The sequence below is a fragment of the Macaca thibetana genome, chromosome 3, assembly GCF_024542745.1.
Source record: "Macaca thibetana thibetana isolate TM-01 chromosome 3, ASM2454274v1, whole genome shotgun sequence".
NCBI classification, from domain to species: Eukaryota; Metazoa; Chordata; class Mammalia; order Primates; family Cercopithecidae; genus Macaca; species Macaca thibetana.
Genome location: NC_065580.1, coordinates 75,759,994 through 75,775,559, shown reverse-complemented (window position 1 = coordinate 75,775,559; position 15,566 = coordinate 75,759,994). Strand labels below are relative to the sequence as shown.

Genomic DNA, 15,566 nt, shown 5'->3' with positions numbered 1-15,566 from the left:
ATATAAGTAATACATTTTGGTTTTAATTGGGGTATGGCCAATACTCAACATCATAAATCATCTTTTGCTAATGCTCTAGTACCAGCTATGGATATGATTTAAAATCATGCTCAAATTTAGCTTTAAAATCAAGAATACAGCTTCAATAAGGAGGAAATTAGGGACTATTAAGTGGCATGTGATAGAAATTGATATTAATACATTTACATGTATACTGACTTTTTCAGAATTTGATAAGCAAAATCAGTTGAACTTCGCCACAGAGTAATTCCATGCAGCTGTTACGCTTTTCCTTATCCATAGGGGGATACAAAATTGATCTGTGCATTTTCAAGGCAGGAGGCATTGGTACTTTGACAGAGTTCTATTCTGGCGACAGTATGCCTATTATGCCAAATGTCTAATGTACACCTAATGATTGTATTATACACAGAAAGCTGTTATGCACTGATTACCAACTGCTGTTTATAATCTTTTGAATACATTTTTCTCATGCTGAAGAAAATGATGGAAAAAGTCACAAGAGGGAGAAAATGGAAAAGAAAGTGATCCATAAACAATGGGGCTTCATATAGCTCTATGTGGCTACATCAAGCCTCATGTACCTGAGAATCACTGACACATTTTAGGAGCATAATGAATTTCTAGGTTTAAAAGCAATAAAGCAAATAGTAGCCTCCGATTTAATATGTACATAGGTGCCAGGGGTGTGGTAACACTTGATACTATGAGTCCAGTGCTCCTTGGGTCTGATGGCAACTGCTGGGCTGACTACACCCAACCATAAATCATCAATCATCCTAATCAATGAGAGATCAGTTTTCCCATGGGGAAACTGCTGGTTTAAATGTTCAGGGTTGCTTTTTATGTTTGTTATCCAATTATGTTTTCAAATATTTAGAGGTTCAGTAGAAAAGAAAATAAAGGGATTTGGTTCATTTGAGAATGGTAGGCACTAGGAAATTGAGCCACCCTGATAGGAAATCAAGAAGGCATAGGGTATTCCCAAATGGAACTAGATCTCAAAAGCTCTACTTTCTTTCTATGTAGCATTAGAAGACTACCATTTTGGAAGAAAAGTGAGAAGGCAGTAAGAATAGATGGGTCGGTTCCTCAAAAACTTGAACACAGAATTACTACATGATCCTGCAATACCATTCCTAGATGTATATATAAATATACCCAGAAGAATTGAGAGCAGAGACTCAGACGCTTGTACACCAATGTTCCTAGCAGCATTATTCAAAAAACCAAAAGGTAGAAATAATCCTAGTGTTCATCACCAGGTGAATTGATAACCAAACTGTAGTATAGCCATACCATGAGATATTATTCCTTCTTTTTGTTTTTTTAAAGAGCCAGGGTCTCAGTATGTTGCCCAAGATAGTCTCAAACTTCTGGGCCCAAACAATCCTTTGCCTCAGCCTCCCAAAGTGCTGGGGAAATATTATTCATCCTTAAAAATGAAGGAAATTCTGATACATCTACATCATGAATGAATCTTGAAAATATTATGCTGAGTGAAATAAGCTAGACTTAAAAGGAAAAATATTATATGATTTCACTTACATAAGGACCTAGAATAGGCAAATTCAAAGAAGCAAACAATAGAATGGCAGTTAGCAGAGGCTGGAGAGTGGGAGGAATAGGTAGTTATTGTTTAATGGACACAGAGTTTCAGTTTGGGCTGATAAAAAAATTCTGGAAATGGATAGTGGTGATAGCTACATAATACTGTGATGTATTTTTTTTTTCTTTAAGAATACGGAACACTTCATGAATTTGCATGTCATCCTTGCACAGGGGCCATGCTAATCTTCTCTGTATCGTTCCAATTTTAGTATATGTGCCGTCAAAGCGAACATATGAATGTATTTAATGTCACTGAAATGGCTAAAATGGAAACTTTTATGTTATGTATATTTTACCACATTTTTTTAAAGGGACAATAAAAGCATAATTGGGCTATAGGAAGATGTAATAACAAATGTTAGAAATAAACCTTTCGACAGCTGATAGTCCTGTTTTAACCTTCTCTGGGGTCTTAAGAAATTAGAAAGCCGATTCTAGCCATTTATTTTCCTAGTGGGAGGAAGAAACAAGCTGCTTTAACATTCTTTTTTTTTTTTCTAGAGAGGATCTCCCTCTATTGCCCAGGCTGGGGGGCAGTGGTTCGATCTCGGCTCACTGCAACCTCCGCCTTCCGGACTCAAGTAATCCTCCCGCCTCAGCCCCCTAAGTAGCTAGGACCACAGGTGCACACCACAACACCCAGGTAATTTTTCTGTTTTTAGTAGAGACAGCGTTTCACCATGTTGCCCAGGCTGGTCTCAAACTCCTGAGCTCAAGTGATCCACCTGCCTCGACCTCCCAAAGTGCTAGGATTACAGGCATGAGCTACCATGCCCAGCTGCTTTAACATTCTAGACGACTATTAATTTTTTCCTTTATTGCTTCAATAAATAATTATTAAAGGCTTGCTACGTGCCAGGCACTGTTCCAGTTAGTAAACAGAGAGAAAATGCTCTTCCTGAGCTTAGTGGAAGAGATATAATAAACAAAGAAATATTTATTTATTTATATATTCACTTTTATTTTATTTTTAATAGAGATGGGGTCTTTATGTAGCCCAGGCTGGTCTCAAACTCTTGGGTTCAAAGGATCCTCCCAAAGTGCTGGTATTACTACCAAATGTGGTGTGAGCCACCACACTTGGCCATAAACAAGGAAAGCTTTAAATGGGCAAGATAATTTCTGATAGTGAAATGTCCCATGAAAAAAATAAAATAGAGTGACAGGGAGTGGGAGTGAAAGAGAGAAAGATGCCACTTTTGAGAAGAAAATCAGGAAATATCAAGACCAGAATGATCTGAAAGCAGCAGCAGGTCCCAGACCTAAAGGCATGCATTTCTGCTAGAGGACACACTCATGAAAAGGCCTGATGGTGGGAAAAAGATAAGCATTTTCAGGAAACAGAAAGAATGTTCTTGTGATGAATCACAGGGAGAAAAGAGAGACAGCCAGGAGATGAGAACGGAGAATTAGGGCACTATATGCTATATTGAGGAGTACCCAAAGGGAACCCACTGGAGGACTTTAAGCAGTGTAGTGACATGATCCAATTGATGTTTTGAAAGGCAACCCTGGCAGCTGCATGGAGAATGGAATAAGACTGAGTTAAGAATGGAAGCATGGAAAACAGTTGGCATGGAGGTCAGGTTTGAGTCTAAGGCAGTGGTCCGCAACCCTTTTGGCACCAGGGGCTGGTTTCATGGAAGACAATCTTTCCATGGACTAGGGCCAGGGGTGGGCGGGCTGGGATAAATGGTTTTGGGATAAAACTATTCTGCCTCAGATCATCAGGCATTAGATTCTCATAAGGAGCACTCAACCTAGATCCCTCACATGTGCAGTTCACAATAGGGTGTCTGCTCCTGTGAGAATTTAATGCCACTGCTGATCTGACAGGAGGCAGAGCTCAGGCGGTAATGCTCACCGGCTGCTCACCTTCTGCTGTGTGGCCTGGTTTCCAACAGGCCACGGACCAGTAACAATCCAAGGCCCAGGAGTTAAGGACGCCTAGTCTAATGCAATAGTGCAGGTGAAAGACAATAGTAGTTTGGAACAGGGAAGTGGTGATGTTAATGGGAGGAAGTAGAAGAATTAATGGCAACTGAGAAAAAAATGTGTCAGGGATATTTCAAAGCACTTTAAAATATCATTTTATTTATAATCTGAATTGTGACTGATACCCTACAGCTTTTCCATAACGTATCAAGTGGTTAGTATTTGAAAGTAAGCATACACTTTCATAGGAAGAAAATAAATAGTTGGGTATAATAAATCTCCAAGGCTATGAGATCTCTTTGCTATACACTATTAATTAATTAATTAATTTATTTATTTATGTACATTTTTTGAGACAAAGTCTCACTCTGTCACCCAGGCTGGAGTGCAATGGTACAGTCTTGGCTCACTGCAACCTCCACCTTGCAGGTTCAAGCGATTCTCCTGCCTCAGCCTCCTGAGTAGCTTGGATTACAGGCATCCACCACCACAACTGGCTAATTTTTGTATTATTAGTAGAGACGGGGTTTCACCATGTTGGTCAGTCTGGTCTTGAACTCCTGACCTCAGGTGATCCACTCTTCTTGGCATCCAGAAGTGCTAGGGTTACAGGCGTGAACCACTGCACCTGCCCACTTTATTTTTATATAACATGTTCACATAACAATTTGCTATACACTTTAACAGTTAACCCTAACCAGTGACAATTATATAAATGGCATACACAACTTCTTAAGGAAATATTTGATGAATAAGAGAATATGCCTAAAGAATTAAATTCTTCTTCAAAGACTTCACCATTATATTATTCATTCAAATGTGACAGAAGGCAATTCAGTTCCACATGTATTCTGTGTCCAGTTCTATATTAGGTGCTAAAAATGTAAAATTAGATAAGCAAGAGAGTTTGCTTACAAGGTCTACAGTCTTTGTGGATCATATTTTGTAATGATGATGATGATGATGATGATGATGATTCAAGGAAGCTTTTGTAGGGCAGATTCCCAATTTTTTTATTTACTACAAGTAAGTTCCTTAATGTTTAGTTTAAATGCTCTATTCTCAGAACAGTTGTAAGACAATTCATTCATTCAGAAATAAGTTTAGGAAATGTGAGTTTTAAAAATGTTAGAAGGATTTAACTCTATTGCAAAAATCTCAGTCTATAACATTAATGCGCAAAAGGAATGTGGTATGTATACTTATTTTACATTGTAACACTTTCTCAAGGCACTCCTTTTAACATTCGCTCAAACAATGTCCTATAGGACTCAGTTTAGGAAATGTTACTTTACATAGTCTCTTTACCTTACCCTCTGCACCATCCCCCTTCCCCTTTGGGATACAATCCATTCCCCTTTACTCTTTGACCCTTGTGTTAGGGTCTTTCTATTCTTAAGGCTATAGGAGATTCATTCTCTTTCATGAGTTAGTTTTCTGCTTTTCTGCGAAAGCTTTGCTTCCTAGTAACTAGTTTCTCACTTTTACAAGTTAAATATGACCTACTTGCTGGATTGGTCAATTTTCATTATATTATTCATCCTCAGTAGACTCTCTTCTAGAAACATATGCTGGATCTATCTCTGTAGGGTTACTATGACCAAGGAAATTCCCATATTTTTCTCCACACTGATTCATGAGGACCATAACCTTTCAGATCAGGAAAAATGTTCTAAGGCAGCACTCTCGAAACTTGTCTGTGCTTCCAAGTCCTCTGAAGAATTCTGCAATAACATAACTTTCCTGGCCCTATCCCAGGCCTAACATAATCAGAAAAATATTCCAAAGTGATTCGAATGCAACTAGATCCTAGTCACTCGAATTCAGTTTTATTTCTCCTGCCTTAAATTTAGGAGTAGAGCTAAGTTTATAATAAAGTAACTAATATTTGTTTATTGTTTTATAGATTTAAAAATGTTTTCTTAAAGATGTAGGCAAGGCAGTTATTATAATTTCCATTTAATAAATGAAATCTAGCTGGGCACAGTGGCTCATGCCTGTAATCCCAGCACTTTGGGAGGCCGAGGCAGGCGGATCACGAGGTCAGGAGATCGAGACCATCCTGGCTAACCCGGTGAAACCCCGTCTCTACTAAAAAATACAAAAAATTAGCCAGGTGTAGTGGCAGGCACCTGTAGTCCCAGCTAGTCGGGAGGCTGAGGCAAGGGAATCACTTGAACCCGGGAGGTGGAAGTTGCAGTGAGTAGAGATCGCCCACTGCACTCTCGCCTGGAAACGGAGCAAGACTCCACCTCAATAAATAAATAAATAAATAAATATGAAATCTATAAAGTGTCTAAGAGCTCCTGACCAATAGCAATCAAGGCCAAGGTTCCCGACTTTAGTCTTCACAGTCTACCTGTGCCTAATGACAAGCAGTAACGGTAAGGAATGAAAAATGCTGTGATGAGGCAATGGAAGGAGCACAGAGGTATGATGACAGCACATGGCAAGGGCAGCCAACAGAGTGTGGGGATGCCCAGACAAGGCTTCCAACTCAAAGATTGAGTAGACATTAGACATCAGAGAGGAAGATGTTCTCCAGGTTGGAATGATAAACATTTGAGAAAAACCAAGGCAAGATATTGACAAAAAGTTTGTTTAAGGAACAGAAAGAGTTCAGAATGTTTAAAGCAGAGGTTCCAGGGAGGAAAGTGGCAAAGATGAGGATGAAGTAGTACACAGGAGTCAGGAAGCAATGTTAAGGTCTTGGAAATATATCTAAGGACAATGGAGAATTATTGAAAGATTCTGATGAGGTTTGGTTTTAAGGGTTCACTTTGGGTGAAGGATAGAGAGCAGTGTGCAGGAAAGTAAGGCTGGAGGTGAGGAGAACAGTTTAGAGACTCTGTGTCAGAATTTCTTAGGAGAGGTGATCATGCTTGCACTAGCACAGTGGTGGAGGTTGAGAGAAGAGATAGATGGTGGAGTCTACGCTCCTGGGGCAATGAGGTGGCTAGTGGCACCATTCATTGAGAAAGAGATCAATATGTGAGGAGCTGGTTGGGATGATGTCTAATTTGGACACATTGAAGTGTAAATGTGCATAAAGCAAATACTTAAATACTATGGGTCTGAAGTCCAGGAAGACAGATAAGGAAAGCAGCAAAGACTTGAGAGTCAGACATGAATGCCATGGGGGTAGGTGAGATGAGAATATGAGGAAACTGGGACCTAAGAGTGAAAATGTCATGGAGATAGTATTATTGGAGCTCGGATCATAACCCAGGTCTTCTGACTGCTATTATGGTGGTCTTGCCAAAGAGCCTAAAGAGAGAATCCCAGCATAATAGCTGAGAGCTCGAACTCAGAGAGCAGAAAGAGAGCAGTCTGAATGCCGACTTGGCCACATACAAGCTAAGTGACGTTGGGAAAGTGACCTCTTTATGCTTTACTTTCTTAAGCTATAATGAGGAGGTAATAACAATACTAGCCTCAAGGATGTTGTAGAGATTAAATGAGAAAGCATATCTAGGCCAGGCATGGTGGTTTACAGCTGTAATTCCAGCACTTTGGAAGACCAAGGCTGGCAGATAACTTGAGGTCAGGAGTTCGAGACCAGCCTGGCCAACATGGTGAAACCCCGTCTCTAGTAACAATAAAAAAATTATTTTTTTATTTTTTTATTTATTGGGCATGGTGGTGTGCACCTGTAATATCAGCTACTCAGGAGGCTAAGGCACGAAATTTGCTTGAACCTGGGAAGCAGAGTTTGCAGTGAAGTGGGATTGTGCCACTGCACTCCGGCCTGGGTGACAGAGTGAAACTGTGTCTCAAAAAACAAGAAAATTTTTTTAAAAAGAAAGCACATTTAAAGCATCCAACTTAGTGTCTGACATATAGTAGGGAATCAATAAATGGTAGTTCTTATTATGATAGTCAATAAACAAAAAGTTTCTTTGAATATCACTACATATAGATCATGTTGAAGAATATTGATTTTAATATCTTAATTTAAATTTAGTTAACTTGTCACTTCTAATTTTTACTTAAAAGGTTAATATTAATTTACACAAATTATCACTTTTCCTTTAAGCAGTAGTTGTACTATTGGGGATTGTTTGACCAAACATCAAAGTTGATGTGGCCAGAGATGACAATTTGTGTTCTATTTTAAAGTAATTCTGCCTGAAGCTGGGAAAGACATGAGAATCACCAACAAAGTCACCCTTATTTACATTAGGGGCTATTGATATTATATATAAAAATCGTATGTATGGTGCACAGGAAAGTAAGACTGGAGGTGAGGAGAACAGTTCAGGGACTCTGTGTCAGAATTTCTTAGGAGAGGTGATCATGCTTGCATTAGCACAGCATTATAAAAAAGGTCAATTTCTCTATAAAGAGTTAAATACCATGTTTGGAAGGAAAATTGCCTACAAGCATGGGCAGTACTGTTTAATCTCTCTTGGGGGAAGAAAGGCCCGATATAGAAAGAACATAATAAATATGCTAAGTTTATACAATATGTGCTCAGTTATAAATATTCTAAGCATGTACTTTAATAATTCTCTCATCAGAGCAGCCTTGTTACCCCCACCATCAGCAGATACTGATAATTAATCAACTGAAATGAATAAACAAATCTGTTATACATGAATGATGATTATGTCTCTTTCAGTTGTGAAGGCTTTTCATAACTTATTCATGCCAATGTTATAAGACTTTTCCCTTAGGGAACAAAATTTCCTTTTGGGTGAGACCTCTTTTTATATTGCTTTTGGCAATCAGTGGTATTTCAGCCATATGCAGTGACTGTAGATTACGGTAGGGAACATATGGGGGTTCTGGGGTATTCTTTCATTTCATTCCCAAGAGGGAGAGAATAGGCCCTTTACTCTGTTTCGTGTACACTTACAATCTTCCTAGAAGAGCAGGGATGGTTTTCCCTGATTTGCGCTTATGGAAATGGACATGACAGCAATTCTTTCCAGATAAAAACAGACAGCTCTACTGATAAACTGCTGTATAGGCTGCTTTGCAGACTATATATGTAGACAGTTACCTCTGTGGCTAAGGAACAGGAAAAGAAAATAGATATGCCAGGCAAGAATAGGCCTCATGCTGGTCATGAAAAGAGCATCTGCCAAATAGACAAAACATGTGATATACTCTAATTAGTTCCTAATACAGCATTTATTCTTATATTAAAGATAATTCTCCACAGATCTCTTGCTTTTTTTTTTTTTTTTTTTTTTTTTTTTTTTTTTTTTGCATCCATCAGAAGCTCGGATGGTCTTTACTCCAAATTATCTTATCAGGATGTTTACATAACAAATAGCCTTGGACACTCCTGAATAGGACAGCATTCTTAATGTCCACTATAAAAATTCAGGTTCCCTCCTGTATTTTGACCTCCTGCATGTACAGGTATCACCTGTTCCTCTTTCTGTCATCCTGTGGGAATTGGGGCTTGAAGAACCCCAGGTGATATTCTGGCTGTCGATATTGCTGTGAGTAATAAACTGTCCTTTGTCTCTGACCCAGGCATCTCATGTTTCATGTCCCTGTGAGCATCCATGAAACTTGTGAATTTTCAGGCAGGTAGGTAGGGTAAAATCTCAGACCTCTTACAGTTCTTAACACTAGATTTCAGTTTGTCTAATATTGTTATGAGTTATTTTAACATTTAATGTTCTTTAGCTTAAAAATTTGCCCTTGTGGTTCATTCCTTCTAAAATGAAATTTAAGATAGAGAATAGACCTGTAGTCAGTACAAAGGGAATATATTTCTGAAAATGATATTAAGAGCTAAGTAGTCATAACATGGTCTAAATTATCTACAGTATGGAAAATTAGAAAATTCTTGCCTATACTTAAATGGCAAAAATATAAAGAATGAAAAAATGGAATAATATTTTCCTAAAGAGTCAACATAAAATTTCATAGTAGAAAGATAGCTTAAAAATCAGTTGCTTAAACTGTCTGCCTCCATTAAAAAAATAAGCCATCTGAGAACTAATTCATATTGAGTTCCTTTGCACTCTCCATAATGGCTTTTATAAATTTCTTCCACTATCCTTAAAAACTCAGAACACATTTGGTGTACAAAGGTATTCATCACATTTTACTTATGATAGATCAAAAATGATAAATGACTTAATCACCCATTTATTAGAGAATGGTTAAAGTGTTGGAAAATTCTTATGATATAATATTAGCTAACCATTCATAATTATCTTATTCAAGAATAATGATATAATAAAATATTTATGACAAATTGTTAACTGAAACTGTAAGATCTAAGAATTGGATGTTTCAGTAATGGAACACATCACTATAATACATATTCATGTCAATAAAGAAAATAACTAGAAAAATTACTTTAAAATATGAAATTAGATATAACTGAGTTAGGTGAGTTCAGATAACTTTTATTTTTCTTCTTTGCTGTCTTCTTTCTGTGTTGCCAAAATTCTTTTTAATCAGAAATTTTTAAAATTATCCCTTTTGCAATAAAACCAAAATTCTATACTTAAATAAGTAACTGACACTAAAGTGAACAGGCTGAATCTTTGTTTAATCCACCTTGGGGCTCATTTCAGCCTTTTTCTTTCCCATTTGTAACTCTCTTCTCCACCAGTGAGAAACTACAGTGTGCAATGTAGTTTTGAAGGGTGGGGTGGAGTTATAGAATCTGATCTGCTCCCTCAGCTTCCTACTCCATCCTGCCCCTCCGACCCAATTCATTATACCTGAGCCTCATGTGAAGTCACATAACCTGAAAATCCCTACAACTTTTACCTCTGGTAAATCCAGTTAGTGCCCTGGCATTATGGAATGTTTCTCAGTCTGCTGCCTAACGGTGCAATTGAATGCAAACTAGAGATAAGTTAGGCAAAGTGCTTTCTTTACTCACTCCCATCTTCATCAAGCTCCTCCTTTGCTATATAAGCTCCTCCACCCTCTCTCTCTCTACACACACACACACACCACACACACACACACACACACACACACACACACACACACACACACCCCCCAGCTCCAGATCAGCACCATCCCACAGCAAAATATTGTAAGCCAATAAGTAATTTAAGATTTTTCTAGTAGCCACATTAAAAATGTTAAAACAAAGTGACGCAATTAAGTTTAAGATATATTTTATTTGACCCAACATGTCTAAAATATTGTTGTTTCACAATGCAGTCAATATAAATGCATTTAATGAGTTATTTTACATTCTCTTTTTTATGTTAATCTTTAAAATCCAGTATTTATTTTATGTTTTCAGCACACCTCAAATCACAGTGGCCACATTTTAAATGCTCAGTGACCACATGTAGAGAGTAATTATAGTATTGGACAGAACAGTCTGGAGAAATATTTTCTCTTCACTAGTTCTGTTCCATGTCCCCATAGCCTTGGACTTCTAAAAATGTGAATGCCTAGTGGTGGTTTTTTGGGTTAGCTCCACCAGGAGAGCTATTTACCTTTAACCAAGAGCTTTGGGGAAAACTGCCTGTCACAGATTGTGGCACCTAGAATGAGGGACATTGGTAACTTTTGTTGTTCTACCACATGCAGCAAGCAGTCACATACGTATCTGGCTTATAGGTCCAACCAGGGTAAACGGGTCTGAGCAGAGGTCTGCCCCTTTATGAAAAGACACTTTGCAACTTCAGTGCAGGGCCATCGCTGTCCTTAATACATACCACCTTGCCCCAAAGTGAATGACTTCTTATTGCACCTCATGCCTGAAGTTGGCTGGCTATCTAAGTGAATCAGGAGAAGAAAATAGAATGTTAGTTATTTATCTGAGCCTCTTCAAAATCAACTGCAGTCATTTCATTGGTGAAGAAACTGAACTTTGGAGAGGAGAAACTTTGCCCAGAGTTAGACCGCTGCCAGAACTGGATTGGAACTAGAATCAGGTCAGTCCATCCCATCAAGTCTCAAGTCACTTCTGACAATGTTGACAGAGCTAATGATTCAGGTAATTTACCAATAGAAAGTCACAGGACCTACTCCAGAAGTACAGGCCACTCACCTTCCCCACCTAGCCCCAATCAGGCTTTCCAATGTCATCTCCTGACAGCAAAGCTAAGTAAACAACCAACCAAAAGTAATTACTTACTGTGATAAGTGCTAAAAAGGTCAGAAATGGGACGCAGAGATAATGACAAGGAGGTTCTTGCTTTAGAAAGAGCCGTCAGAGAGGGCATCACTGAGGACCTGAAGGATGAGAAAGGTGATGTAGAGAGGGGCTGGTGGGGCTCCAGGCTGAGGGGCTGGCAAGTGCAGAACCCCAGGTCCAGGAAGGGATTGGCCTGCAGAGGAAGTGAAGGAATAGAAGTAAGGGACAGGAGGGCCTGAGAGGCAGCTGGGGCCACATTATGCGGAGTCTTGTAGAAGGGAGCTGGACATTCAGCTAGAATTTTCTTTTTTTTTCTCTCTCTCTCTCTCTCCCTTTCTCTCTCTCTCTCTCTCTCTCTCTGAGATGGAGTCCCGCTCTGCCGTGCAGACTGGAGTGCAGTGGTGCAATCTTGGCTCACTACAACCTCCACCTCCTGGGTTCAAGCGATTCTCCTGCCTCAGCCTCCTGATTAACTGGGACTACAGGTCTGTACCACCATGCCTGGCTAATTTTTATATTTTTAGTAGAGACAGGCTTTTACCATGTTGGCCAGGCTGGTCTCAAACTCCTGACCTCAGGTGATTCGCCCACCTCAGCCTCCCAAAGTTCTGAGATTACAGGAGTGAGCCACCGCACCTGGCCAGTCTCTTTATGTTTAATTTTTAATAAAAAATATGAAACGCTTCGCAGATTGCCTATCATCCTTGGGCAGGGGCCATGCTAATCTTCTCAGTATTATTCCAATTTTAGTGTATGTGCTGCCAAAGCTAGCACCCTCTGTCTCTTTTGATATAATGGGGAGTTCATATCAATCTTAAAATTTGCTGTTTCAAGATCTTCTTTGTCGTATTGCAACCTAAAAAGAATTAGCTCTGCCACCTGCAAGAGTCATTGGAGACTGAATGTGCTGCCTCCATTTCTAGCAGTGGGTCCTTAATGGACTCAGGCAGTAGCAGCAGGAAATAAACGAATGTGCTGCAAAGGCTGGTGACCCTGAGGCTGGAGTTGTGGTTGCATCCAACTGACAAACAAGTTCAGACATGAATAGTCTGGCCCAGTATCTTCAAATTGGAAAGCTACAGCTAACACTAATAGGCTGTTCTTAAATACTCAAGTGCTTTCATGTTCTCTACTTTATCCAAGTTTAAATTTCCAGCTTCCAAGGTAGATTTTTCCACTTCTAAAACGGATCTATCTCCCTCCCTTTCTCTGCCCTCCTCTCCTTTCTGTTTTAGAAAGATCCTGGGAAAACAAGCCTACGTGTAAATGGTGTTCATCTGTGTAGCAGAATACTAGAAGGTTAGCTGGAAGGCATCTTAAGAAACAGCAGTTCTGACCTTCTCATTCTAGTATTAGTAGTATTTATAATAGATTTCTACATATCAAATGATTTATGCACATTTAATATCAAGCAACTTTGCAAAATGAATTTTTTTTAAATCTCTGTTTAACAAATCAGAAGACTGAGGCTCAGAGAAGTTAAAAACTGACCAAATGTTGCAAAGCTATGTATGCAACCTTTACTCATGCACTTTTACTTATGCAGATTTACTCAAATAAAAATCTGTCTGATTTCTAATTCACCATGCTAGCTTAGGTTATTTAGACAGACAGACAGAGATTGATGCGGAAATAATAAGAGCCAGTCTCTCTCTCTCTCTCTCTCTTTCTCTCTCTCTCCCTTTCTCTCTCTTTTAACATCATGATTAGTTGTAAAGGAGAATACAAAAGAGAGAAGTAATATTTGAATACAATGTTTTTTATAAAAACACAGGTCTCCTTCCTTAAACCAGTTTTGGTAAGATTATTTTACTTAACACTTAATTTCTTAAAATATTGTAGGACTTGTGATAAAATTTCAGGAATTCTTACAAAAGGAACTGCTATACTTAAAAGAAATGTCCCTTGCTGTGAGATGGCCAGGGTCCAGGAGCTCACTGTGTAAATCTCTGGCTGCTGCTCCTTCTTGCTGGTCACATGCTGGGCTGCTGAAGCACCTGCCAGTTCTGATATACGCCTCTGAGTACACTGAGAAACCAGGGTGGCCTAAGCTTGATTTGTCACTGCCTTGAGTGGTATTGCTGGGCCCAGGGACCTTAGCCAGATTTGTAAACACAGACTTGGGCTTGATGCAAGACCAAGGGGGATTCTTGTTCTGGGCCAAAGAAACTGGGTTTGACCTCTTTAAAGACTTTTGATGTAATTCCCCTGAGGAGTCAGTTTTACTTTACTGGGCTCATATAGAACTGTGGTTAAACCAAATATTCTACTCAAAGAACTAATACTTCTCTAAGGTTTGCTACAGACATTGGCAACATTTTCAGGTCAAGGTGTGTAAGGCAAAATAATGGCTTCCCAAACAAGTCCATGTTCCAATCCCTGGAACCTATGAATATACTACATGGCAAAAGAGAATTCAGATAGCAGATAGATTTAAAGCTAACTCTTATGGGTTGAATTATGTCCTCCTAAAATTCCTATGTTGAAGTTCTAACCCCTCAGTACTTTGAAAGGTAACTGTATTTGGAGATAGTTTTCACAGAGGTAATTAAGTTAAAATGAGGTCATTAAGATGGGTCCTAATCCAATATGACTGGTGTCCTTATATGCAAAGACTAGGACCCAGATATGCACAGAGAGAAGACACAGAGAGAAGACGGCCATCTGCAAGCCCAGAAGAGAGGCCTCAGGAGGAAGTAAACCTGCTGACACTTGACCTCAGACTCTAGCCTCCAGAAATGTGAGACAGTGAATTTTCGTTGTTTAAGCCATCTGGTCTCTGGTATTTTATCTTGGCAGCTCTAGCAAACTAATACACAAATCAACTGACCCTAACATTGCGAGGCTATCCTGGATTATCAGGGTGAGCCCAGTGCAATCATGTGGATCCTTAGATGTGGAAGACAGAGGCAGAAAATGAGATCAGAGTGATGTGATATGAGAACTAGACTCTGCTGCTGCCTTGGAAGATGGAGAAAGTGAGCGAAGAACCAAGGAATGTAGATGGACTCTGGAAACTGAAAAGGGGAGGGAAAGGGATTCTTTCCTTGAGCCTCCAGAAAGCAACACAGCCCTGCTCCGCTCTCAGGAACTAGCTGTTTAAGCCTTTGCTCTCAGAGCATTTTATCTCAAAGCTTTGGGGATTTGTTTTTAGTTACACTTTCCCAAGGTGTCTTATGTTTCCTCGTCCTGACTCACTTCCTACCTCCCCTTCCTTCCCTCTTAACTCTAAAATATTGGCACAGCTCTCTCTTTTGGATCCACTAAGAAGTTAGGTCATATTCATTTCTGATCTACCTTTACTCCATCCTTGTCATGTGTGATCTGACACTCGGCAGGCTTGTCATGTGTGATCTGACACTCGGCAGAATTCCAGACCCAAATGAATGCAACAGACAGCCTCTCTGTGTCCTTCAGTTGCAGAGTCTCAGTTGTAAGGTCAGAATTTGGGAGCTTCTTATTCACATGGTGCTCCTTTTGCTCTGTCACACCATGCCCTTTACCAGCCCTGGCATTGTCTTTGCAAACTGCAATCCACACAAGGAATCATTATTGCAATCCGTAGTTAGTTGTCTAAAATTTCCGGTCAATGATGTGCTTGGCAAGCATTGTTGCTGGATATCCTTTCTAGCAATCTAATCTGGGGAGCACACTGGTAGCAGTAATGGTGCCTTTGTTTTCTTGTTTGTTTTAAATGAAGTTGAAGAGAATAAGATAGCTTAAGAGTATGGTCAAAGGGCATCTACAAGGCACAGGTACTCTGGAAAAGGTGAAAGCTCAGAGCAGGCCATGTTAGTCACTCTTCTGAACTCCCATGGCTTGGGCTCATGATCAAGCTGTGTTCCTTGTTTGCATATAGCACTCCTCATGATTTGAGTTGGCTGCTTTCCCAGCTGACAAGGTTGGCATATGGTGCTATAAA

The 15,566-nt window shown here is 39.4% G+C and overlaps 2 non-coding genes across 2 annotated transcripts; both read right to left on the bottom strand.

Moving 5' to 3' along the window:
* Nucleotides 1-1,758: 1,758 nt before the first annotated feature.
* Nucleotides 1,759-1,863, bottom strand: LOC126951735 (U6 spliceosomal RNA). The gene has a single exon (XR_007724604.1). It is a non-coding gene; the product is annotated as a U6 spliceosomal RNA (small nuclear RNA).
* A 10,449-nt stretch (nt 1,864-12,312) lies between these two features.
* On the bottom strand, nt 12,313-12,418 carry LOC126951743 (U6 spliceosomal RNA). Its single transcript, XR_007724612.1, has one exon. It is a non-coding gene; the product is annotated as a U6 spliceosomal RNA (small nuclear RNA).
* Between the last annotated feature and the right edge of the window lie 3,148 nt (nt 12,419-15,566).